Here is a 26,065-nt window from a genome sequence, read left to right on the forward strand (position 1 = left end):
GATGAAGGCAGAGAAAGGAGAAAACTCTGAAGCCTGGAAATCTTCTCCTGGACACAATTAACAACTGCCACATGTTTAACACGATTAACAAATCTACTCCTGTCAGTTGGGCATGGTGGCAGACACCTAGAAAGAAATCCTAGAACTGCCAGGGAAAATGACAGGAGTCTCCCAGAAACTTCCAGGCCAGACTGTTGCACACAGTTCAATGCAACCAGGGCTTCATAAGAGACCCTCTCTCAAAAAGAGAATACTTTCCCCCCTCAAAACTCTATTCATGAGAAATGATTCAGTGGTTAAGAGCACTGGCTCTTCTTCCAGAGGACCGGGGTTCAATTCCCAGCACCCACATGGCAGCTCGCAACTCTCTGTAACTCCAGTTCCAGGGGATATGACACACCTCATACAGATATGCTTACAGGCAAAACACCAATGTATATACATTTTTTTAAATTAAAAGAAAAAAACTCCATTCATGGAAGCAGACTCCTCCTGACCTAATCACCACCCAGATAACCCTTTTCCAATCACCATTAACCCGTAATTTTGGTGACTGTTTCCAACTCAGGAATTCTGGGATACAGGTAATCAAAGCACAGCTTGGTTTAAGCCAGTGGCTCTCAATCTGTGGGTCACAAGCTCTTTGAGGGGGGTCAAATATCAGATATCCTGCACATGAAGTATTTACATAACAATTTATAACAATAGCAAAATTACAGTTATGAAGTAGCAAAAAGATAATTTTATGGTGTGGGGGGGAATCACCATAACATGAGGAACTGTATTAAAGGGTCACAACATTAGGAAGGTTGAGAACCACTGGTTTAAACAAACAAAACATCTCACAGGCCTGATGTCATTGTTCACACCAATAATAATAATCCCAGGCATGAAGATCACTGCAAATAATGCCAGTCAGGACTGCGGGCCCTAACTCCAAACAAAATCACCCCACTGTGCCTACATTTCTGAAGTAATTTTTAGTGTATGTTCAACTTTTGCTTTTATACTACAGGCCTACAATGTTGTTAAGAAAGATTGACATTCATTTTCTTCACATCTTTGTCAAATACAAAGTGATCTAATTCAAATCATAATGTACCTATCCCATTCATTTTTAACATAGATTTAGTTATTTTGTGAAATAAAATCTAGAAATTATATGTGTATATATGTATATGTAAAATGATGTGTGTATAGATATTCCAAAAGATTATTGCTTGCTCTGGAACAAGTTTTAGTACCACTTTTCTTTATGACCAGCATATCATTTTTGGTGTGCTATGAAAGCATCATTTTTACACTTACTAATGAAAGAACGTACTAGGTACTCTACCAAAGATTTAGTTAGCAATCCACATATGCACCTTGCCCCCTCCTCATAAAATCACAGTAAATAGTGAAACATAATTCATGGTATTATCAAACAGTGAATTCTCCCGGAAGAAAATGAGACAGAAGTCAAGAGTAATCTCTGATAGAAACTGGTAAGTGTGCAGTATAGCAGAATAGAATGTGACTGACGTGTGGGAATGAGAGCTCTCATGCTTCTTCTCTTATGGCTCCGGCCAAACTTTTCAATATATTGCAGTACAAAACTAGAAAGTACTTCCTGCTTGTCTAGGAGAACAACCTGGCTAGTGACTATTTGGGTCTGGTGTGACAGAAAAGACTTCTCATTCCAGACAGAGCCTAGATAGGCCAGGAACCTGAGACTTGGAGTTGGAGACCAGCCTGAGTCACGAAGTAAGACCTTGACTGAGGGGGGAGAAAAGTGGGGGAAGGAAGGTGAAGCATGCATGGTAGAAAAGATTTGTAATTTCCCCTAATCCTGAAGCCAAGGATTTAAAATTTCTGAGTAGCCTGGTCAACATAGCAAGTTCCTGGCCAGCACAAGCAGTAATGGGAGGCCCTGCTTCAAAATAAAAAAGAAAATGCCCTTCCGAGTGGTTCTGTGGCAGAGTACTTACTTGTCCACCTTGCCTGAGGTCCCAAGGTCAATCTTAAGTACAAATAAATGTATGTCTATATAACATATGTACATATACATATTCTAAGGGTAAGTTATAAGAAGTGAGCTTGCCTAGTGTGCACAAGGTTCTTGGTTCAATCAGCAGAACTAAAAAAAATGTATGTAAACTTGATTTGCATATTGGTTTTAAGCAATTTCTTTTTTTCTGCCTTTGTCCACATTTACAGCATTAAAAAGGCAATGGCCAATTTACTGGACAAGTATCAGTAAGTGAAATAAATCACACGTTGGTGGACAAAATCCGGTAGAAATTTACCTAGAGAAAAGACATAAGTCCGGACTGAGTAGTTTAAGTCGTTAATTTGACTTGATAAGGACAGCAAAAGTAAAATGGCCACTGGTTTTAACAAAATGGAGGGCAGTCTAAATTCTTGGCATTTTTTGTTTCAGAGTGCCGGTTTGGCTTTTTCAGACAAAGAAGGGCGGGAGCAGAGGAGGCAAAGATGGCGGCTCTGGTGCTACATGGAGCACTACTGCCATCATGCGGCAAGAGTTTCAAAGAATACACCACAACAGCGTCTTTGTATTTGCTGTTTTCCAAAATGGCGCCCACCTGAGGCATAGGTATATTCTGTGTTAGGCATACTTCGTTAGGCATAGGCATATTTCTAAGGTCCTAAGTATGATCCAAACCGAAGAACTATCTTTTTGTAGAACCTGGAATGTGAGAGGCTTATGTCCACGGACCGGAAGCTTTCAGGACACACAGACACAGGAAGTCATGGGGCAGGACCTCAGTTCTGAGACTTGAAGCCTTTGAGTGACAAATGTAGGTTTTTGAGGGTGTTCTTTTCCAGATCCTGTCTCTTGGACCAAGAATTGTCTTTCATATAGTAATGAGTAATCCTTAGTGTCCTTGTGATTTCTGCCGGAGTATAATGGACAGAAATGTAAAAGGAAGTTTGGAAGCATTTGGCATGTATTTGATATGTGAATTTCTAATTTTCTAAGCCAGCCAAAGATGGAGTGCTTTCTATGATTTTGCAGTCTGATCTAGAGCAGCACCAAAGAAAACCCTCCCCCTTGTGGCTTTGACACTAGGTAAAGACATCACAAGCAAACTATGGGGAATGGAGATCCTGCCCCTAGACTTCCTCTGTCAGTATGTCAGAACAGCTGTTGGTGCACAGGGAAAATGTGCCAATGTCTAGATCCATCTGCAGTAAAGAAAGTGACCCTGAAAGCCTCCTGGAACTCTCTACAGGCAGGATTAACTGTTGGAACTGTTAGCCTCATGGGAATAAAGTTGTCATAACACTACTGGAGATAGGGACTCACGATGCAGACCTAGCCAGGCTGCAACTCACTAAGTAGACCAAGCTAACCTAGAACTCACCAATATCTGCCAGATCCAGCCCCTCAGGGCTGGGATTAAATAATGCTGCCATTGGGTGTGCCACCAAACCAAGCACCTTTTCTTTCTTTAAAAGAAACTATTTCCGCAAGATGGCAGTAGTGCTCCAGGTAGGTGTACAAATGCGCGATCCTCCCCCGCCCATCCTGTCTCAAAAAAAAAAAAAAAAAAAAAACTAATCAGAATCCAAGGTATCTGGAAACATGGCAGCTGCTTTGTATGGACAAGTTCACACAGTAAACTGTTCCTTTCTGTCTGAAACCAAACTGAGGACTATCTCTCTTACCACCATTCTCAGCAAGTCTTGATTTCTTAGGATTATATACTACCATTCTTTGCTTTGTCCCTTATCTTTGGCAATCCAAATTATCAACTTGTTCCTTTATGAGGAAATCTTCATAAGCCTGGCCTAAAAGAAATTCAGAAAAATCAATGGCAGAAATGGGCCATCTGTAAGCATTCTGAGTTGACTTTACTAATATTAATGACGAAATTACTTTGATTATTGTTTAAAACAACAAAGACTACTGCAATAGGAATTTTTCAACAGGGGAGAAATAAACCAGGCTTAATCCTGAATATAGCAAAGGCAGCTGGAGATTTACAGCCAAGGCATAAAAATGGGGGTGGGGAAGAATAAGCACATGGAAAATGTCTGGTCACAATGCATGGGAGGGGGTCTTGCTGATGGGACAATAACAAGGTTCTTCTTATAACCAAACTGACTAAAGGAGTGTCTCAACTACAAACAAACAAAGAAATAAATAAATAAGGATTCAGAAGCACTGGGGTACAGCTGGGGGAATATGTTGTTCAATAATCAGGGAGGCCCTGGATGCCATCACCAGCACAGCAAACCAAACATGGTGGTATATGACTGTAACTCCAGCACAAGGTAGAGACAGATGAGAAAATCCTGTCTGAAAATCAATCGGTCAATCAATCAATAAAAAAATTCCAAAGACAGTTTTTGTTGTTGTTTTTAAATAAGAGACTCAGAAAAGTAGAAAAGGTTTGGTCAAGGAGGTTGTTACTAGTGGAGGCTGTAAATTAGTCCTTATCCATTTACTGGACTAGACAGAGTAAATGAAATGGGAAGTATCTATTTGCTTTGCATTCCTAGAAGGTATGCTCACACATCTTTCTTGGATGCCATGTCAATATCTCACTTTGAGCAGTAAATTTCTTTCTTTCTTTTTTCCTTTCTTTTCTTTTTTCTTTTTCTTTTCTTTTTTTTTTTTTTTTTTTTTTTTTTTTTTTTTTTTGGAGCTGAGGATCGAGCCCTCTACCACTGAGCTAAATCCCCAACTCAAAATTTCTCAAATTTATATAAATCACAACCAAAAGTTGCTCACACTTTGTCTCCGTATCTCTCTCTTTTTTGTTTTTTTTTTTTTTTTTCCCGAGACAGGATTTCTCTGTGTAGCTTTGCGCCTTTTGTGGATCATGATGCATCTCTTAACACAAGTATTTCCTCGTATACACAGAAATGAGTAATAGTCCTTAACTGATTAGTCCTATTAACATCAGCAAAGCAGACTGAGATCTAATACATTTTTTTTATTGTTGATTAGGGTTAGCTAGAACACTGGATCATTTAGTCTCCCATCTACTAAAAACAAGAGATAACATTTAGAAAGAAAAGTATCACTCATTTTCTATCATGTAGAATCTAGGGGAAGAAGGGCCACAAAAGTTTACTAGAGAACAGGAAAAGGATACAGGCTGGTCTTAAAAGGTTTTTTGGTTGTTGTTGTTTTTTCTTTGTACTGGGGATGATGTATGCACTTCTCAGGTAGTTAGGATGGCAGCTTTCTTGTTAGCCAACAAGGCCTCTAGCACTTCTCCATTTGCTCTCCTTGCTCAAGGCAATGAGACAGACACGTTTGCTGTGTCCATATACCTAAGCAAGCACTTACGCTGCTTTAAAACAGCACCTTCAAACAGGCACGGTGTTAAGTTCCTAGAAGCTGGGAGGTGGAAGCAGAAAGCAGGATTAAAGAGCTTGGCTACATTAAGCTCCTGGGCAGCCTGGACTCGGTGAAAGCTGTCAAAACAAACAAAAAACAAATCCAGGGAGTTGGGGGGGGGGCTGGGAGTAACACTTTCAACTAGTCAGTTTCTTATGCTTCAGGAAAATGTAAAATGGTCAGAGGCATAAAAGCGACAACAGGGTACTAGGGAGCTCTGGGCCCGAGGCTTCTGCAACTGAAGTCCCGCCCCAAAACTTCCGGATGAGCAAACTTCCGGAAAGTAGCGGGCTGCTCCGACCTTCTTCACCAGGAATAAAAATGTTTTCAGGTCCACATCAAGCCTTTACCCGGAACTCCTGAACTAACTCAGAAGAAAATGAGTGGACCAGTTTAAAGTTAGGGCAAGCTGGGCTTCCTTACTGAATGGACTTGTACAAACCGGAAGTCATCGCGATAATGCAGTAACTGCGCTATTTGGTTTGAAACTACATCCTCAAGATGGCAGTAGTGCTCCATACACTGTTCCAGTAACTACAGCAAGCTGTCCTCCTCCCGCCTTTCGCAAAAAAAAAAAAAAAAAAAAAAAAAAAAAAAAAGTCATCAGCAATGCAAGTTCCTGGAAGCATGGCTGATAGGATTGTTAGAAAAGGAAAGAAAAAAATCTTTTTTTGGGGGGTCTGTTTTTCACCTAAAACCAAACAGAGGCTGAAAATCTTTATGCTTATCAAGTATTTTTAAAAGTAGTAATTTTAGGTCTGGCATCATGGCACAAGCCTTTAATCCCAGCCTCTGGGAGGCAGAGGCAGGCAAAACTCTGTGAGTTCCAGGCCAACCTGGTCTACAAATTTAGTACAGGCAGGCCTATATTGAGACCCTGTCTTGAAAATTAATTAATTAACTAATAATTTTGTTTCCTCCATGTGCTGCAGTCTGTAGTCTCAGCTGATGGAGGAGAATACCCTGAACCTATGAGTTCCTGGCCAGTCTATGTAAGAAACAAAACAACACAATAAAACAAAAATCTCTTGTTCACTGAGCATCACATCTCTAGTATTTTTCCAAGTTATCAAGAAAGAGCCAAATATAAAAAAAAAAATTTACATTAAATGTTTTAAAAAAAGAAGAAAGAGACATGGTAACTCAAGTCCAGGACTACCTCTCTAGGTAACAAACTGTCCTATTTTTGGTTTGTCTTGGCATCTCCAAAGTATTTCCCCATTTTCTGAAAAAAGACCTAGACCACAGACTTCGTGTGTTGAATTGTTGGCAGCCTTTTGACCAAAACCTTAAGAGGAGTTCCCAGGGAGTTCTCATCACTATAAGCAATCCATGGCAGGATCCATGTGTATGTGTGTCATTATATGCCAGAAATTACTCGAGTGTTTTCTTAGGTATTTATTAACTAAAGCTCCTAGAAGGAAGAACAGAGCTGTCCCTGTGTTAAAGAGTTTACAAGGCTGATAGACTGAATTTTAATGTTAATTAAATTAGGTAATACCTAGTTAATAGGTATTGCAAAGCAGAGCCAAATTATTTGGGCTATTTTCAATCCCTCTGAAAGCCATCCACTGCTTGCTGGTGTCTGACCTAACATCCTTATGCCTATCAAAACCTTGAAAAGTATTCTTAGCAGACCAATAGCTCTCATTAATCCAAAAGGTATCTATTCTTCCCTTGACTAATAATCCACATACCTGTGACCCCTACCAATACACTTGGTAAATACTTTGATTTATGACTTTGCTTTATAACCAATAAAGTATCATGTAACTACTTTGACTGTGGAACATAGTATTTGTGTTCCTGGGTCATGGTCATGTTGACTCCAGAATAAACTATCATCTCTTATTCCCTTTGAAGTGAGATCTGTGCTTTTGCATGGATACTTTCATTTGCCATTTGAACACAGCACTTTGCCATGTCATTAAACAGACTTCAACTGCTTTCTGTCTCCTTTGGTGTTTATGCGCGCTATCATGTCCCTTCTAGAGAAAAGTATTAAAACTATGTTCTCATTAGGATCTACCATATAGTCCAAGTCAAAGATTCAGAAAAGAACCATGTATTAAATAAAATATTCCCACGAAGCCTGTTGAGACCACTGATACCCTTTCTTAATTATTTCCATTAGGTTCTTTCAATAGAGAGTCCAAAATTTACTTTCACATACAACAATACATTTGTATTAAAATTGGATATTTGTACATTATGGTGTGCAAAGAAATTTCTACTTCTTGAGCAAAGTGTGGTAATTCAGCCCAGTAATCCTAATGCTCTAGAGGCTGAGACAAGAGAAGTAGGACAAGTTTGAGGCCAGCCTAGGCTACAAGTGTGACCTTGTCTAAAAAAATAAAGAAAAAAAAAAAAAAAAAAGAGGAAAAGGCCAAGAAACCAAATAACAAAAAGATTTCATTCCTGACTCCTAAGCCATCTGCCAAAATCAGATATATAATTTTCAAGTTCTCATTTTTAGTGAATAAATCATATTCACTTAATAACTTATAAAGTTATTGACATTCATTTAATATATTTACCCATATGTGCTACATATTATGTATGTATTATATAAATGTACATTTGACTCATATTGAGTAGGCTTTTCTCTAGTCTTCTGTATCAACTATATATTCTGCATGCTTCCATATTAATATATTTCCCCTAGATGGAAATCTTTTTATATTTATTCTTGGAAGTAGATCCTCTTCCAAATTACAAAAATAGCACCATTGCTGGCAATGTCTTCTCATTTTGAGAATTATAAAACCAAAACAATTTGGAAAAATCTTAATCAAAATTAGAACAACTTCTTTATATATTCTCATATTTCCCCTATCTGCATATCACACATAGCATATGCACATACATGTTGTGGAATATGTGTTACATTTGTTTATGCTATGGAACATTTAATTATGCAAAGATGTGTTGCATTCTTTTATGTTGCATTTGTTTAACTCTGTAAAGCTGTGTTACTTTGTCTGTCTAAAACACCTAATGGTCTAATAAAGAGCTGAATGGCCAATAGCTAGGCAGGAGAGGGATAGGCAGGGCTGGAAGGCAGAGAGAATAAATAAGAGAAAAAGAGAAGAGGGAGGAGTGAAAAAAGGAGAAGAGATCAGGGGCCAGCCACCCAGCTACACAACCAGCAACCAAGTAAGAAGGAAAGAAAAGATAGACAGAAATAGAGAAAGATAAAGGACCGGAGGCACAAGGGAGGCGGGATAATTTAAGCAAAGAAAAGCTGGCTAGAAATAGAAATAAGCCAAATTAAGGCCTGGTATTCATAAGTTAGAATAAGACTCCATGTATTTATTTGGGAACTGGGTGGTGGGCCCTTCAAAGACTAAAAAAAAACTAAGAAAATCCAACTACAATCTCTCTCTCTCTCTCTCTCTCTCTCTCTCTCTCTCTCTCTCTCTCTCTCTCTCTCTCTCTCAACCTAAAAGCCTGGTTACTTTGTACCTGAAGTGTTCCAGGTTTCCCCACCACTTATTACAGCTTATTACAATTTGAAGTCTTACAATCATGCTAACTACTCTTTGTAGTTACTCTTCTACTGCTATGTACTTTTTTTCCTTGAGTCTCTCGTTGTACCCCAGACTGACCTTGAACTCAAAGAGATCCACCCACCTGCCTATGACTCCTGAGTGCTGGGATTAAAGGCAATGCCATTTAATCCTAGTCCTAGAATATGTTATATTTTTAATGTTTCTTCTAAATTTCTGTGGTTTTATAGTCATGGATAAAAAGTGCAGAGGTCACCAGTACCACAAATTCAAGCAGACAGGGGATTTCATAAAGTGTTTGTGTTTAGTCTCCTGTTTTCTATGATCAGTTGGAAATAGATATTAAATCACAAATGGCCAACAAATCATGTTTCATGTGCAATTATTTCTGCATATATTTGTTCTGAATTGATTCTCAATTCTTAGAATCTTTGGACTGCACAGCTCCAGTTTTCCGGAAAGACTATTAAGAGCCGATGGCAGTACATCTTTAAGTTTTTCATCTATTTATTTCTTTTATATGCATCCCTGTGGATGGAACCCACAGCCTTGCACATGCTAGGTAAGTGCTCTAGCACTGAGCTGTACTCCTAGCCCCAGTTGAAATACTGTAAAAGTGATTGATGTTATTTAATTAAATCGATTTAGTACCTTCATTATTTAAGTAACCCACATTCTTTTGTGTGAGAGACAGGGTCTCAGCCCAGGCTGTCCTCAAACCTGCTATGTAGCTGACACTGGTCTTGAACTCTTGATGCACCTCTCCAGTGCTGTGCCCAGTTATTCCTGTATTATCTAGGTCAGTCCTAAAACCATACATAAAACATTTCTATTTTCTTCTTTTTTTAGTACACTATACACGGAGTTTGGTGCATGAGTCCTTCACTCAACACAAGATAGTAAGCATTAACTATTGACAGGAAACATGACTTTGGGAGGAGGTAAACCTCATAGTGTCTCCTTTTTAAAAAACATTTTTATTTACTTTTATTGTAGGAATGCTTTGCTTGCATGTCTCCTACTTGTGTGCCTTGTCCTCATGGAGGTTAAATGAGAGCATCAGACCTCCTGGAACTGGAGTTAGAGGAGGCTATGAGCTACAATCTAGGTACTGGGAATTGAACCCAGATCCCCAAGAGCAGCCAGTACTCTTAATCACTGAGCCATCTCCCTAGCCCCCTCCATCTTGTAGTTGAGCAAATACAAAGACTAACATGCATCTTGGAAAAAGTAAACAAAAAGTCCACAAAAAACAAATAAAAAAACAGCAAGTGGAGCAAATGCTCTTAAAATGCTGTATAGCTAGCTTATCTTTGATCCATTCATTCTACTGCTGTGTTGATTAGACAACGTATGTGTGGTCACATGTGTGTATACAGCTGACAGGACTTACTGGTATAAATTTTGACTTGTATAATATATAAGTAATATCCTTGACCCTTCAGTTGCTTCTATTACAGCTTTCTCAGGTCTCATATCACAAACTTTATCAAATGTCATTAGATGTAGAAAATAAAGATAGCATTAGATGTGCATATAAATTAAGAATGAGGTCTTTTAAGAGCCATTGGGAGCTATCAGGGATATGGGGATATTGGGGATATGGAAGGAAAGAAAGTGTGTGACAAGGTACAAGGTAACATGTTATCAAAGTATATTAAACATTGGTATGAAAATGTCATAACTGTCAGGTATGATGGCTCATGCCTAATTCCAGCACTTGATTGGCAGGAGAATGGCCACCAATTTGAGGACAATCTGGACTGTATCATGATTTCCAGACTAGTCTGAATTTGAGTCTCAAGGCCTGGGGCTCTCCCCACAAAAGAGGAAAATACCATAGTAAAAATACATAGTAAGCCGGGCGGTGGTGGCGCACGCCTTTAATCCCAGCACTCGGGAGGCAGAGCCAGGTGGATCTCTGTGAGTTCGAGGCCAGCCTGGGCTACCAAGTGAGCTCCAGGAAAGGCGCAAAGCTACACAGAGAAACCCTGTCTCGAAAAACCAAAAAAAAAAAAAAAAAAAAAAAAAAAGAAAAAAAAAATACATAGTAAAACTCTGTACAGTTAATACATGTCAGTAAAAGGTGAGGTCTTTAAATCTTGCATAGAAATACAATTATTTTTAGAGAAAAAGACATGGTTATTTTCCAATTATAGTTTTGAATGGTACTGGGTTTTTCCTTTTCTGCAATTATTTCAAACATTATGTTTTCTAATTTCAACATTCTAAATCTAAACACAAGAGTAAGTTAAAATGGCAAGGCTGCAGTTGAAGAGATGACTCAGTGGTTAAGAGCATTTGTTGCTCTTCTAGAGGACCTGAGTTTTGTTCCCAACACCCACATGGTAGCTCACAACAGCTACAACTCCAGTTCCAGGGGATTTGATGCCCTCTTCTGCCTTCTGTGGGCACCATTCACATATGTGGTATACAGACACTCATGCAAGCAAAATACCCATTTGCAGAAAAGAAAGAAAGGAGAGAGAGAGAGAGAGAGAGAGAGAGAGAGAGAGAGAGAGAAAGGAAGAAAGAAGGAAGGAAGGAAAGAAAAAAAGAAAGAAAGAAAGAAAGAAAGAAAGGAAGGAAGGAAGGAAGGAAGGAAGGAAGGAAGGAAGGAAGAAAGAAAGAAAGAAAGAAAGAAAGAAAGAAAGCAAGAAAGAAAGCAAGCAAGCAAGCATTTTTAAAGAAACTTTAAGGCAAATAAACAACTGGCAGTTACCCAATTAGTTCTTTGGTTTGAAGGTTTCCAAATACTTCCTTTGTGCCTACATGCTCAACTTGACTTAAACATGTATATAATGAGAGATAGAAACATTGTTTTTCTTGTGCTCCCTAACCAGAAATAGCTCCATTCTAAAGTTCCAAGAATGACAACAAGAGAGAACTAAAGTTGCAACAATTTGTTTCTTCATTCCTAAGAAGGCATATGTTTCTCCCGTATAAGAGCCTGGAGAATGGCTTTCAATTATTCCAAAGGTTTAAGAAGGCTATATTGTGCTGGGCTGGGCATAGTGGCACATGCATTTAATCCCAACACTCAGAGGCAGAGGTAGGCGGATCTCTGTGAGTTTAAGCCTAGTCTAGAAAGTGTGCATATGGAACCTGGAAAATGCCCCCTTTCCCTACATCACTTCTACTCTCACAAAAGGAATCCACCAATCCTCTTTTTGCACACCTCTGTACTTTTCTATGGAGTGTGACTTCATGACCACGTTCAAAGGGATGTCTGTGAGAAAGGTTAACTGATGTAACCACTGGTGAAGCAATGAACAGCATTGCTTTTCTGACTAGTGTTTGTACAGTTCTATAAATCTCCACACAAACTAAGTCACATCAATGACTTCGCTTTCATTTTCTCGCTCACTTAAAGCATGAGGGACAGTATGGGAGTTGAAATGTAGCTTACTTCAGCACAGGTGAATTTAAGGTTCTCTGTTAAGGTAGCTGGGGAGACAGCTCAGTGGTTAAGGGCACTGGCTGCTCTTCCAGAGGAACTAGGTTCAATTCCCAGCACCCACATGGCAGCTCACAACTGTCTGTTAACTTCAGTTCCAGGGTACCTGACACCCATGGGAAAACACCAATGCACAAAAAATTAAAGGAAGATTCTCTGTTAAGGAAAAGATAGGGATACATTATGCCTTTCCTGCAATGTTTCTTCTCTTTGACCTTTTACTTTGAAATAGCTTTTTTTATTTATTTTATTTAATATTTATTTTCTGGAGCTGAGGACCGAACCCAGGGCCTTGTGTTTGCTAGTCAAGCTCTCTACCACTGAGCTAAATCCCCAACCCCTGAAATAGCTTTTGAACTGACAGGAATACAATGACTGAAGAGTAGTCTCCATCAGCTATACCTGCACTCTCCTGTTATAGGTCATGCTTGAATTCCTGGGACCCAGGAAGATACTATTGCTTTAGGCTTCCATTCACCCTTTGGCTAGATGTAGTGTCTTAATGTAAACTAAAATGTATGTGAATACAAGGTTGTTCGTTTCGGTTTGGCTTGGTTTTTGCTTTTTCAAGGCAGGGTTTCTCTGTGTAGTCTTGGCTGTCCTGGAACTTGCTCTGTAGACTAGGCTGGCTTCGAACTCACAGATCTGCCTGTCTCTGCCTCCCAAGTGCTAGGATTAAAGGTGTGCACCACCACCACCAGGCAAATATGAAGTTCACCCACTTGAAGATTCCTATGGCTTCGGGCTACCTTATCTGTGGTCCACAAGTCTAACTTCGGAAACTATGTACCATCTTCACACATGTAGCCTCCTTAGTCTAGCATGGTGGGAAGCTATTACTTCAATGCACGCAGCTTAACCTCGCTGCCACAGCATTCTCCCTACTACTTGCCTATCTGCTGTGGGCTGATGAATACATGAGTCGCTTTATTACTTTCATATATTACTCAAGACCACGAAAACATGCTGTTTCATCAAATATCTCCATTCATTCTGTGGCTTACCTTAATGAAGAGCATCCTCAATGGCAGCCAGGCCCATCATCAATTTCCCCAGTAACTTCTTTGTCTTTGTAGACATGGATGAAGGCTCAGGAGTAGAGGTGAAATACCCTGAGTAAACAGTGTTTAAGTGGTGAGTAAACATTACAGCAGTATACCAGAATAAAATTGCTTCCTCTTTTGTAAGCGGTCATTACCAACACTATCATTGCTACAGAGATGATTGGTTGGTACAGTATCATTGGCTCATGTACAGTGAATCCTATGAAATACTCGATATTTCTTACTTTGCTGTGACCAAATGACCCAGGGTTCCTGGTGTGCTTAAATTTCCCATCAGAGGACAACTTGGCAGGCCTATGACAAATCTTCATTAGAAAAATGCTAAGAAGCAGGCAGTTGAATAATACCTGCTAACATGAATCAATAGTTAGGTCCCAATATCATGAGTTTCATTTTTACTATTTGAATGACAACAGGGTTAAATAAGGAAAGTCTCACCCCTTATGAAACCTGAGGTACCAGCATGTCCATCTAGATTCCCTCAACTTGTGGGTCATGACTACCTTGAGGGTCGAACAACCCTTTCACAGGTCTCACCTAAGACCATTGGAAAACAGATATTTACATTATGATTCATAACAGTAGCAAAATTACATTCACAAACTAGCAAGGAAATAATTTTATGGTTGGAGGGGTCACCTGCTCTGGAGTGTGCCTTCCTCTAGGCCCTGGGGGAAAGCTACAATAGGCACTGTAGCTGTTACCTCTTGAGCCTAGAAAAGACTTTTTTGTTTCAATACAATATTTTTATTACTTCTTTGAATTTCATACAATGTCTTTTCATCACATTCATACCTCTTTCCTCCCCTTAACCCTTCTAGATTCAGCCCTTACCTCCTTCTCCTTCCCAAATTCCTGTCTTTTTTATTAGTTAGTTCATTTTTTTCAGCCTGATCACAATGTTTCCTCTCCCTCTCCTCTCCTCCCACTCCCTCCCCCCGCCATCCATTCCTCCTTTTGCTTCAGAAAGGGGCAAGCCTCCCACATATATCAGCCACAGAAAAGACTTTTGAACCTTCTGATTGTATAAATCTGTGTCCCTGTTGATGGAATTACCTGGTGTGGCACAATGGCACACACTTCTTTAGGCTCTCCTTGCTCTTGACAATGGAGTATCAATTCTGAGTGTCTTGAGACGTGGGAAAGCACACCAGCTACCTCAGCTCCAGCTCACTACCTTATTTGTCTCCTAGGAGCCAGGAGACAAATGTCCAAAGCCTCCCACAAAGACCCAGGTGCTTTGTTTCTGCCCGGATTTCACTAGACATGAGCCACACGGCTTCCTGTAATTGACCTAACTGGTAGTTGTCCTCAGTTCTGCAACCACATTGTCAGCCCCCCATTAGTTAATTCCCGTCGATGCCATCAAACTCTGAATTTGAAATTGAAGGAGGTCTGCTCAGGGCCTAGGCCCACTTAACTTTACCAAAGGCCAACCTTTCTTAACTGCTAGACTTACTGGAAATCTCACTCACAGCACAGGATTTTGGTAAACAACTTCCTCTAGGTAGTAATATTATTCTGGAAAACCTGATTAGTCCTGCTGCTACTATTCCCATTCATTGGCTGAAAAAAAAAAAAACCCTGTTTGAGGAAGGATCCAGGAAAGAAAGCTGCCTCCCCATTTGCTCTGATGGGGATATCTGATGGAGGCCTGCAGCACCCAGTCTCACCAGCCATGCTTTGTTTTCGAAAATCCTACTTCCACTCTACCAAGGGTTAACAGATGCGCCCCTTCATTCCGCCAAGGTTCCCTACTCTCACCCAAGTCACTTGCTTCAGTGAGTAATCCCTCAGTGATCCAAGGCTGAGAGAAAGAGGACTCTGGAATTTAGCTCCCAGAGAAATGCAAATTTAGGTACCATGTCAGGTGACTTAGGTCTCAGGGTCAGATTCCCAAGGAATCCTCCATTTTCTCACCAAGGTCTTTGGCCTTTATTATGTTCAGTAGGGAGGAGGCTGGAACTCTAAATGGAGGGTTGAGGGAATGCCACAGCCCAATTCCATATTATTATGTCTCTCCTGGAGTGACTTTATAAATTCCAGCCAAGAGGGACATGAGTTTGTCTCATAGGGTCATTGGATGTTGGAGTACAACCACGTCTCCTTCACACATGAACCATTAATGTTTCCTATGACTTTATGATGTACTCATTAAGGCTTAGGATCAGTCTTACAGTGTTTTCTCCTAAGATACAGTGCACACAAAGAATTTAGAAAGTTGCCCTGTCTTGATCAGGAAGGTAAGCAATGTCATATGCTCTTGAATTAAACACTCATAATTCTCGGCAAATTTACTTCCTTTTTTTTTCAGTACACATATATAATTATGTATCATGGTCCATAAACTGCAACAAATTTATAACAAAATTGGATTTACACACACATTTTAAATTTCAAACCTGTATTTCTGATTTCTGGGTAGATTAAAATATCCTGAAATATTTGAAAGGCCTGTTTTTTAGATAAATAAAAGATTCCCCAAGTGTTTCTTCATTGACCTTGTTCATTAAAGAATATTAGTTTCTTCCTTAATATTAAAAAATCTATATAGCACATAAAATAACTATAATATTACCAGTCAAAGAATTTATTAGTGAGGCCTTACCTAATCTGCCATGTGATAATGAAACAGGTACTGCATATTAAAGCTGAATGAAGAAACACAGAAACTCTATCCAAATTTTCATCTCAAAAATGTCTTTGAATACTGTAAAATAAACAGAACTTAACAACCAAAAGTTAACATTGGTATTTCTCTTGAAAATTGCCAACACAGTAGATTTCAAGCATTCTCACCACACATGGGAAAAAGTAACTTGTGGCATTCAACTTGATTGTGCTTATCAAGTGTGTGTAATACACCTGAATACACTAATTTTCATGTGTTAATCCTATTTCAATAAAGGCAGAAAAACCTATCAGTTAGAAATTAATCACCATTCAGAATTCAGCAGTTGTTTTGATCTTAAAGGCAGGTTACTTTATAAAAACAAGAAGAACACGTACTTCCGAAATTCAGTCACACATGTATATATTCTAAGAAAACTGGCCGGCAGATGCATTCACACCGTTGTACGTTACATCGTTTTATAGACGTATAAATACAATATAAATATGAATACACAAGAGTGGCTGAGATGTTCAAGTTGAATAGCACAGTCGTTCCGGTTTAACACTGACCAGGTCTGAAAGTATAAACCTTTAAACAATTTCTATAAGGAAATGGTTGTATATAACCATGTACATAAACATAACCAGATGCATGCTGGGTATGGCTTTGCACAAAGTGTTCAGAGCGCTAACACATACCATTTACTCTCCTGCAAATCACTATAGGCTTCTAGGTGCTTGAAATTATTATTACTATCCGTATTTTACCCCAGAAGCCCTTTCTATTTCAAGAAATGGTAAAAGTTTACCAGCCGCTGGCAAAGTATTCAGATTTTGAGAAATTACAAAGTAAAAACAAACGGTACCTTAATCACAAAACCAACTAAAACGGACTTGCCACACATTCTCACAGCTTCGCTTTGCATGTGGAACATACGTTTTTGTTTTTTTGTTTTTTTTAAATGGGCAAATTCCTTAGTACTTTGGGCATTAAATCATTTAATTTCCTCATTAAAAGCTTTACGGCTTTTAAAAATATTAATAATCTCTAGAATATTGCTGCTTTAAAAAATTCTCCCCGCTTTTGTATTTTCTAGAAACAACCATGTTTCCGACTTACAACATACCCAAGAGCCATGTTGGAAAAAGCGATGCAAGGTTACACGATCTCTAGCCGATGACCGGCTGCTTCATCTCGGGTCCTCTGGTGTAGTCTGTGGTCTCTGTCTATTTGGCGTGGTCGGCTTCCTAGAAGTCCTGACTTCTCTTGGCTTGTCCGGTTCTTTCACTTCTCTCCAAGTCTATAAAACAAAGTGAATGCACCTGAGACTTCGAGCAAGCACATAAAGTTCTGTTCCCAGCCACCTGGTATTGTCCTGTCCTCTGCAGTCAGGCTTTGCTACTAAAAAGACCCTACACCTCGGAGGTCCCACGTGTTGATCTTCTTGGTGCTCCAAGGCGGAAGGGAGGAAAGACGGACAGCTAGAAGCCCGGGCCTGTCTGCAGGTGGCCTCCCTAGTCCCGCCTACTCTGCGGAGAGCCTCCCACTGCTTCCCAGCACCTCCCCTCCCCGCACTTCCCCCATAGGCCAGCTCCCCACACGTGGATCCCAGAGGGAGGTCTTGCCTTGGGAACAGAAGTTGAGATCCCTCCTCTGGCGATTGGCTGCTCAAAGTCTGATGAGGAAAGCTTTGAGGAATTTTCCAGAAATGCCCTCACGGTGGCGGTGTGGCTCCCAGAACTCTATCAAATAGAGCCGGTCTCCGCCACATGCTTCTCTCCCTCCCATCCCGTGTTAGGGGGAAGAACGTGACCAAGAGACAAAGACACCAGAAACTATGGCTGCCTTGTCCTTGAACAGTTTTAGAAAATCTGCTTGCATCGTGTTTTTCCTTTTGGTTTTCATCCAAAATCAGAGGCCTAGTTCAAGAATTCAATTTCCAGCTACCCAGTCTTTGCAATTCGCCCCCACACCCTACCCCCACGCACGCCCACCTCCATCCCCATCACGCTACCCCAGCTTCACTCAGCATTTTCTCATGAAACCAAATCGTCTTGGAGTATCCGGGATGAACTCCAGGGACCCGAGGCTAGTGAGAAAAGAAAACGGTTCCAGCTAAGGGGCTGGAGACCAGCCACTCCAGCAGCCACTCCAGGCATCACTACCAGTGCCTTGTCACTGGTCCCCTTCCCACACTCCCTGGGGAATCTGCACATACTCTGACCAGAGTACCAAACCCGTATGTTGGGGAAAACTCCACAGCTCCAAATTATGTGTCTAGTAGACTACAAGCATATATAATAAATACAGCATGCTCTGTATTAAGGAGAAGGGGGTTTGATAATTATTTTAATCAATTTTATTTATTAAAATTAGAAGAAAAAGGAAGTTCACTTGCAGAGTGTCATTTGGAGTGATACACACACTCAAATATAGATAAATACTGGATGTGAAAAACTTAGCCTTGTGTTTTCATTACCAGAGGCATTTCTTTCTCATGGCTGTATACCACTGCCAATGACTTCACTGTGTAAGTACACGTCACTGAGGGAATAGTCTTAAAGTATGTTCTTTGAAGTAAGAAGGCATTGTATCTGCTAAGAATTCAGAAAATAACCACGTGCGGCTGATGAAGTGTAAGACAGCTCCTGTGGGAAACCACTGATAAACATTTGCATGATGTTTCAACACAGACATACAAACTCAGTTTCAGTGTGTTGGGTATTTACTTCAATACAACACAAACATTTACACTAAGCTTCCTGTAAGTTTATGTTTAAATGGGATCTATTTTCATGTTTTGTATTTTTACCTGTTTCCAGGACAGTTGATCATTATCCTGGAATTGTTTTCCAACATAATATTTTTATTGATTACTTGGGAATTTCATACAATGCACCCTGATCACACTGGCTTCCCATTCCTCCCACGTCCACCATGCAACCTTTGTATTTCCCCCCATCCCCCCCCCCCAAAAAAAAAGAAAAAAAAATAAATGAAGTCCAATTTGAGTTGCCTATATACTCACTGGAGCATGGTCAAACTCCTAGTGGCCAGCTCCTTAAAGAAAACTGAGTACTTCCCCATCATAAAATGAAACCACGTCAAAGCTGCTTTTGTTGTTGCTATTGTTTAAGACAGGTATCATGCTGTAGCCTAGGCTGGCCTGGAACTCGTTATATAGCTCAGGCTGGCCTCAAACTCAGCATTCTACCTGCCTCAGCTTCCTGAGTGCTGGGGTTATAAATGGGTAACACTATACCTGTAATACACAGCTTTCCTTTTATGAAAATAGTTGTCTTATTTTTACTTACATGTGCATATGAATGTGTATCTTTGTCTGGGTATGTGCATGTAAGTGTAGGTGTGGGATGAGGCCAAAGGCATCGAATCCCTTGCAGCTGGAGTTGTAAGCACTTGTTAGCTGAAGATGTGGGTGCTGGAAACTGATCTCAGATCCTCTACAAGAGCAGTAAGCACTATTAACCACTGAACCATCTCTCCAGCCTCCCACCCCGAACAACTTATTGATTGGCATATTGACTGAAAGGATTAGGGTCCCTGGGAACCTATTCAGTTTACAAAAAAAAAAAAAAACTTCATTTAAATTGAGGCCCATAAAGATGGCTCAACAGTTAAGAGCTCTTGTTGCTTTTACAGGAGACCCAGGTTCAATTTCCAGCACCCACATGGTGGTTCCCAAACATGTGTAACACTAATTCCAGAGGATCAGATGCCCTCTGTTGTCCAGAAATGAATGTGGTACACATACATACATACATACATATTCATGTGCATAAAATAAAATATATAAACTTTATATATATATATATATATATATATATATATATATATATATATATATATATAAACTTAAATTGGAAGTAGTGGCACACACCTTCAGTCTCAGCTCTGGGGAGGCAGAGGCATGCAGTGAGTTTGAGGTCAGCAGGAGCTACATAATAACAGCCTATCTCAACAAAACAAAACCATAGATAGCAACTACAAATGTAATTCTATGGATTCCACTCAGAAATGATCTGAAGAGTTGGGTTTTCTACTCTGTATCATGCTAACATGGGCAGTATGTGTTACTTGAAAACAAATACCAAATTATAACTATACATATATGCCTCACAAGATGTAGGATCTTTTCTTTTCTCAAAATTAATTGTTTATGAATTTAAAAATTACTTAACTGAAGTCTCACTATGTAGCTGAGGCTGGCATGGACCCCTCAGTATATAGCTGGGGCTGGCCTCAAACTTGAGATACTCTTGCCTTAGCCTGCTCAGTGCTGGAATTGCGGGTGTATGCTAACATGCCTGAACTTGAAACTTTTATTCTGTGCTTTCCATATATTTATTTATTTTTTTAGTATAAAAATGGCTTAAGGCATAGTTTGTTTTTGTTAATTCTCTCCCTCCACTTGCCTCCCCCAAACCCCTGTTCCTCCTTCCTGCTGTGCCCCATTCTTCCTCAATTTGACCCCTTTCTTCATTCCAGTCACACCTACTCTCTTACCCTCCTTCCTTTAGTTCCCCTCTCTAGCTACACACTAACCTTAAGACCTCTTTTTTACCTCTCATGATCCCCTATATAGTTTCAGGAACAATATCTCCTTACAAACTCTCTCTCTCTCTCTCTCTCTCTCTCTCTCTCTCTCTCTCTCTCTCTCTCTCTCTCTCTCGTGTGTGTGTGTGTGTGTGTGTGTGTGTGTGTGTGTGTGTGTGTGTAATCCAGGCACTTTCCAGGCCTGAGCCAGTGAAGGACAGAGAAGATCCCCTCTAGACTGAGGTCTGGGCAGGTCATAATCAACCACGAGCTTCTGGTGCTGGATGGTCAGGCACCGTCATACCAATGCCATCTGTGGTTTCTAGGCCACGGCACACAAGAGAAGAAAAGCAACAGCCCTGTGCCATGACCTGTGACTGGGGTGGGAGGACTCAACCAAGTGCCACCAGTGACTCAACCAGGAGCCCTGGTGCTGGGCGGTCTGTGGTGATTGGGTATGGGGTGGGGAAGTAGAAGGAAGAGAGAGGCAGAGCAGTTCATGGACTGGAAAGAGAGGCAGATCTGAAGAGGTGAGAGCAGTAAACAGGATGATGTGAATGGCCTGGTAGCCACTCAAGTCCAAGTGATGTCCAATCCTGGGCTGTTTTGGGGGAGGACAGGGGAGGGAAGGCCAGGTCTTGGTCCTGGTCTGAGGCCCTGAGGCAGCTAGGGGGAACTGTGTTGATGCCTGTGGCTCCTGTTGCCACTAAGGGCCATGTAGAGGCCTGTGGTCTGTGTTGACACCTGGGGACATGTTGACATCTCGGCCTGGACTGCTGCCAAAGACCATATCTGGGGCCATAGTCCTACTACATCTGGAGTCTGTGTTGATGTCCCTGGCCCATGTTGCCACCAAACACCACAAAAATGCCCAGGGTCTAGGCCACAAACTGTGACCATATTAGTGTCTGAGAGCTGTGCCACCACTGAGGCCAAGTCAATTTGAGTGGCCAGAACTATCATATAGGGCCATGGTATTATCCAGGGCAGGGTTGCTACCAAGGGTTGTGTCTGGGCCGTGGCCCTACTGCAGCCAGGGTCTATGATTTTGCTGAATATATTTTCTGGGCCTTTGAGCAGGGATGCTTCTCCTTCTTCTATTTCTATTATTCTTAGGTTTGACCTTTTCATGGTGTCCCAGATTTCCTGGATGTTTTGTGATAGGAATTTTTTTAGATTTAATATTTTCTTTGACTGATGAATTTATTTCCTCTATCGTGTCTTCAATGCCTGAGATTCTCTCTTCCATCTCTTGTATTCTATTGGTGATGCTTGTTTCTGTAGTTCCTATTTGCTTACCCAGATTTTCCATTTCCAGAATTCCCTTAGTTTGTGGTTTTTTTAATTGCTTCTATTTCTATTTTCAGGTCTTAAACAGCTTTATTTGTTTCTGTCAGTTGCTTGTTTTTTCTTGGCGTTCTTTAAGAGATTTATTGATTTCCTCCAATTTTTTTTGTGCTGTGGGATGTCCTGTATGCTGTGAATGTGTTGCTATGATAGATAAATAAAATGCTGATTGGCCAGTAGCCAGGCAGGAAGGGTAGTGTAGGTGGGACAAGGAGAGAGGAGAAGGCTGGGTGGAAGGAGGCTGAGTCAGGAGACGCCAGCCAGACACAGAGAAAGTGAGATGTAAAGTTACCGGTAAGCTACAAGCCACATGGCAACTTATAGATTAATAGAAATGGGTTAAGTTAAGATATAAGAACAGATAGCAAGAAGCCTGAGCCATTAGGCCAAACTGTTTAAATAATATAAGTGTCTGTGTGTTTATTTGAGTCTGAGTAGCTGCCAGCCTGGGAGGGACTGGAGATAACTCCAGCAACATTTTTGTTTGTCTTTTCCTCCATTTCTTTAAGGGATTTTCATTTCCTCTTTAAGGACCTCTATCATCTTCATAATGTTATTTTTAGGTCATTTTCTTGTGTTTCAGCTGTGTTGGAATGTTCAGGTCTTGTTGTAGTAGGATAGCTGGGTTCTGGTGGTGCCATATTGCCTTTCTGTTTTGATTGTGTTCTTACACTGGTGTTTGGGCATCTGGACTTGGGATGATTATAGTCTAGGTGTTGATTCCTGTGTTTGTCTTTGTTGAGTAGGTGCTCTGTTCCTTGGTTTCTGTTTCCTCTCTGGTCTTCTGGCTTAAGAGGCCAAGGGTTCTGGTGACTTGTAAGTCTTCTGATCCAGTAGGGTGTCTCTGCTGGGATTTTAGGGGCCTTGGGTCACTTGTTCCTGTTTGGCCTCTGGTAAAGCCGAAGTCTTCTTAAGTCTCTAGATCTAGCCTGGCCTCCAGTAAGACCCAAGTCTTCTTCTGGGGTACCTAGGACCAGCCTGGCCTCCAGTAGAGCAGCTGGGTCTGTTCTTTTGGATGGTGTGGACTGTATGTGAGCCTATGGAATCTGTTCTTAGCATTCCATTCTGGCTTGTGTGGCCCCTGCCCATTGTGGCTGGTGTGGTCTGTGCCTCAGTGGTGGAAGCCTGTTGTGATTGGGGTTGGGGACTCAGCAGCAGCAGGGCCAGGGGGCATGTTGTTGGCCTAGGGAAGGGTGGCTGCTGTGGGATGGTCTGTATGTCAAATCTGTTGCTCTGATTGGTCAATAAATAAAACACTGATTGGCCAGTGGCCAGGCAGGAAGTATAGGCGGGACTAACAGAGAGGAGAATTGAGAGAATAGGAAGGCTGAGTGAAGGAGACACTGCCAGCTGCCACCATGACAAGTACCATGTGAAGATGCCAGTAAGCCACGAGCCACATGGCAAGGTATAGATTTATGGAAATGGATTAATTTAAGCTATAAGAACAGTTAGCATGAAGCCTGCCACGGCCATACAGTTTGTAAGCAATATAAGTCTCTGTGTTTACTTGATTGGGTCTGAGTGGCTGTGGGACTGGCGGGTGAGAGAGATTTGTCCTGCCTGTGAGCAAGGCAGGAACACTCTAGCTACAGGTGGCAGTGGACAGAATCCAGGTAGGAGTACAGTTCTGCTGCTAGGTGGGTCACTCACCCATTCCACTTGGCTTGGCCTGGGCCTGCTTGGCAGAAGTCTTCTGGGTTTGTGAGGAGGGCCCAGCCATAGGGGTTGGGGATTAGCTGGGAGGGCGTGGGCTTGAGGACTGGTGGAGGTAGAACGCAGGTGGGGGTGCAATTCTGCTGGTAGGCACGCCACTCACCAGTTCTGGCTGGTGTGTTCTGTGCCTCAGTGGCAGAAATCTGCTGGGATTGGGGGTGGGGTCCCAGCAGTAGCAGGGCCAGGGGTGAGCAGGGATGGTGGTAGGCTTGGGAAGGTCAAGGTGGACAGAACAGAGTGGGACTTCAGTTCCACTGCTAGGCGGGTCACTCACCTGTTCTGGTTGCTGTGGCCTGGGCCAACATTGGGGTTGGAGGAAGGGCCCGGCCATGAGGCTGGGGCTATATAGTTTCTATTTGCAGACATATACCTTTTTTGTTTTTGTTTTTGCTTTGCTTTTCAAGGCCGGGTTTCTCTGTGTAACAGCCTTGGCTGTCCTGGAACTCTCTTTGTAGACCAGGCTGGCTTAGAACTCATAGAACTCCACCTGCCTCTGTCTCCCAAGTGCTGGGATTAAAGGCGTGTGCCACCACGCCTTGTGTCATCCACTGGAGCATGGTTGACCTACCAGGAGCGATACCATTAAAGAAAACTTAGCCTCCCTCCTTTTGAAGTCATCAACTACCAATAGCTACTTAGCTGGGGGTGGGGACTCATGAGCTCTTACCCACTCCATGCTGGGATGTTGAGTTACTTGATCTGTGAGCACATGAGTACAGTGGTCCTGTCATGTCCAGAAGGCAGTGTTTCACTCCAGTCCTCCTGAACCTCTGACTCTGACAGTCTTCCCACCTGCCCTTCTGTGATAGCCCCTGAGCTTTAGAAAGGGAGTAATAGTTGTATAGATGTTCTGAAATTTCTTTATTCTGATCTGGAAAGACTTTATTTAATAAATTAAAAATAATATCTACTGTAAACTTAAAATTTGGGGAAAGCATAAAGCCTTATTTATACCCATGTACTAATTTTAAAAATAATTTATCATCCAGTCATCTGTTGATGATCATCTAGACTGATTTCATTTTCTTGCTATTTAAATAGAGAAGCAGAAAACGTGAGTGTGGTAGAGTATGTCTGTGGTAGGATTTAGAGTCTTTTGGGTGTATGTTCAGGAATGGTATAGCTGGTTCATATAGTACAGTCTTCGGTTTGTGAAGAAAACTCTTCTCTGGTTCTATAGTGGCTCCACCAGTTTACAAACCCACCAATGGAGAACAAGGATTGTTCCCCCACAGACATCCTCTTGAGCCTTTGTAACACCCTTTTATTAAAGAAGGGCCATGAAATGACAGGGAATGCTGTTAGAAAAGCGCAGACTGTAAGATATGGCTATATCTTCATAACTTCTATTGTGTATACTCAAAAATATAGATACGTCTCTTGCAAGTGGCAGCACAATAATTACTTCTGCACATATTTGTTCTGGATCTGTATAAGTATTATGAAAATTCTTGTAGTATACACAAGTTTGTAAAAGCCATATGAAAGCACTTTATGTAAAATTAGCCTATCCCAGGGGAGCTCCTATTGGCAGCTTAATGGGTACATGTATTTAAATGTTGTAAACAAGATGTACAGCTACTCATGAGGACTGATATTGTTTAACCTAATACATATTACCACCTGCAAGTCAATAAAGGACCTTCACTCATACATGAACACATGATGATTTTCTTCAGTTACGTCTCAGTTCTAACGTTAGTGTTTTCTGCCATTATTTATCTAGCATTAGAAAAAGGAAACTTTCTAACAGAATATATATTCACTGGCTTGTTTTTATTTTATAATTTTTTTAGTTCAGTTTCTCTTTTTGTAGCCCAGGCTAAACTTCAACTCAAGATTATGTTGTTTAGACTCCCTAGTTCCAAGATATGCACCACCAGGCCTAGCCTGTGGCTTGTTCTTATAACTTCTAAAATTCACTTGTTGACCAACTCCTAAGGATAATATGCACATATAGAAAACAAGTGATAAGCTGAGTAATTATAAGACAAAAGTTACTCCTTATATTAACTCAACTGATATTTCAGTCTATGTTCTGTTATTTGTTTATATGCATATTCTCTCTCTCTCTCTCTCTCTCTCTCTCTCTCTGTTTCTCTCTCTCTCTCTGTGTGTGTGTGTGTGTGTGTGTGTTGCCTGTGGGCATGAATTTCAAATGTCACAATTTGCAAGTGTGGGATTTCATTTCTTTGAAAGTTATCGTTTTCTTTGATCTTTTAGTTTTAAAAGCCACTATAAATGTCACTAAACATGCCTAAGAAGATTAGACATTATATTATGCAATTACTTGCCAAAAGCTTTTTTTATCTGTTGCCATCAAAAGTAAGACACTAAATTATCCTAGCATATATATGTATATATAAATTGATGTCTTAGTAAAGGTTCTCCTCCAAGATCCATGACCTCTGTAGATGAAATTCTAAACAGTCTTATTTAATAAGAAAC

The 26,065-nt window shown here is 40.9% G+C and overlaps 2 long non-coding RNA genes across 22 annotated transcripts in view; one reads left to right on the top strand and one right to left on the bottom strand.

The window, feature by feature from the left end:
• Window positions 1–17,174, top strand: part of LOC114710170 — a 103,335-nt gene extending 86,161 nt beyond the window's left edge. The window contains exon 3 of the long non-coding RNA XR_005089947.1: window positions 17,097–17,174. This is a non-coding gene — a long non-coding RNA (uncharacterized LOC114710170). The remainder of the gene's footprint in view (window positions 1–17,096) is intronic.
• LOC114710169 overlaps window positions 1–17,510 on the bottom strand; it is an 85,236-nt gene extending 67,726 nt beyond the window's left edge. For 18 of the 21 annotated variants that reach the window (XR_005089934.1, XR_005089932.1, XR_005089939.1 and 15 more), the window contains exons 1-4: window positions 17,419–17,510; window positions 17,127–17,300; window positions 15,995–16,096; window positions 13,327–13,434 (exon numbers count right to left, since the gene is read on the bottom strand). This is a non-coding gene — a long non-coding RNA (uncharacterized LOC114710169). Of the gene's footprint in view, window positions 1–3,368; window positions 3,492–13,326; window positions 13,435–15,994; window positions 16,097–17,126; window positions 17,301–17,418 lie in introns of those variants that run through there. The other 3 variants (XR_005089928.1, XR_005089926.1, XR_005089946.1) reach the window with 3 other exon arrangements.
• Window positions 17,511–26,065: the final 8,555 nt, after the last annotated feature.

This window comes from Peromyscus leucopus, chromosome X, assembly GCF_004664715.2.
Source record: "Peromyscus leucopus breed LL Stock chromosome X, UCI_PerLeu_2.1, whole genome shotgun sequence".
In the NCBI taxonomy this organism is placed as follows: domain Eukaryota; kingdom Metazoa; phylum Chordata; class Mammalia; order Rodentia; family Cricetidae; genus Peromyscus; species Peromyscus leucopus.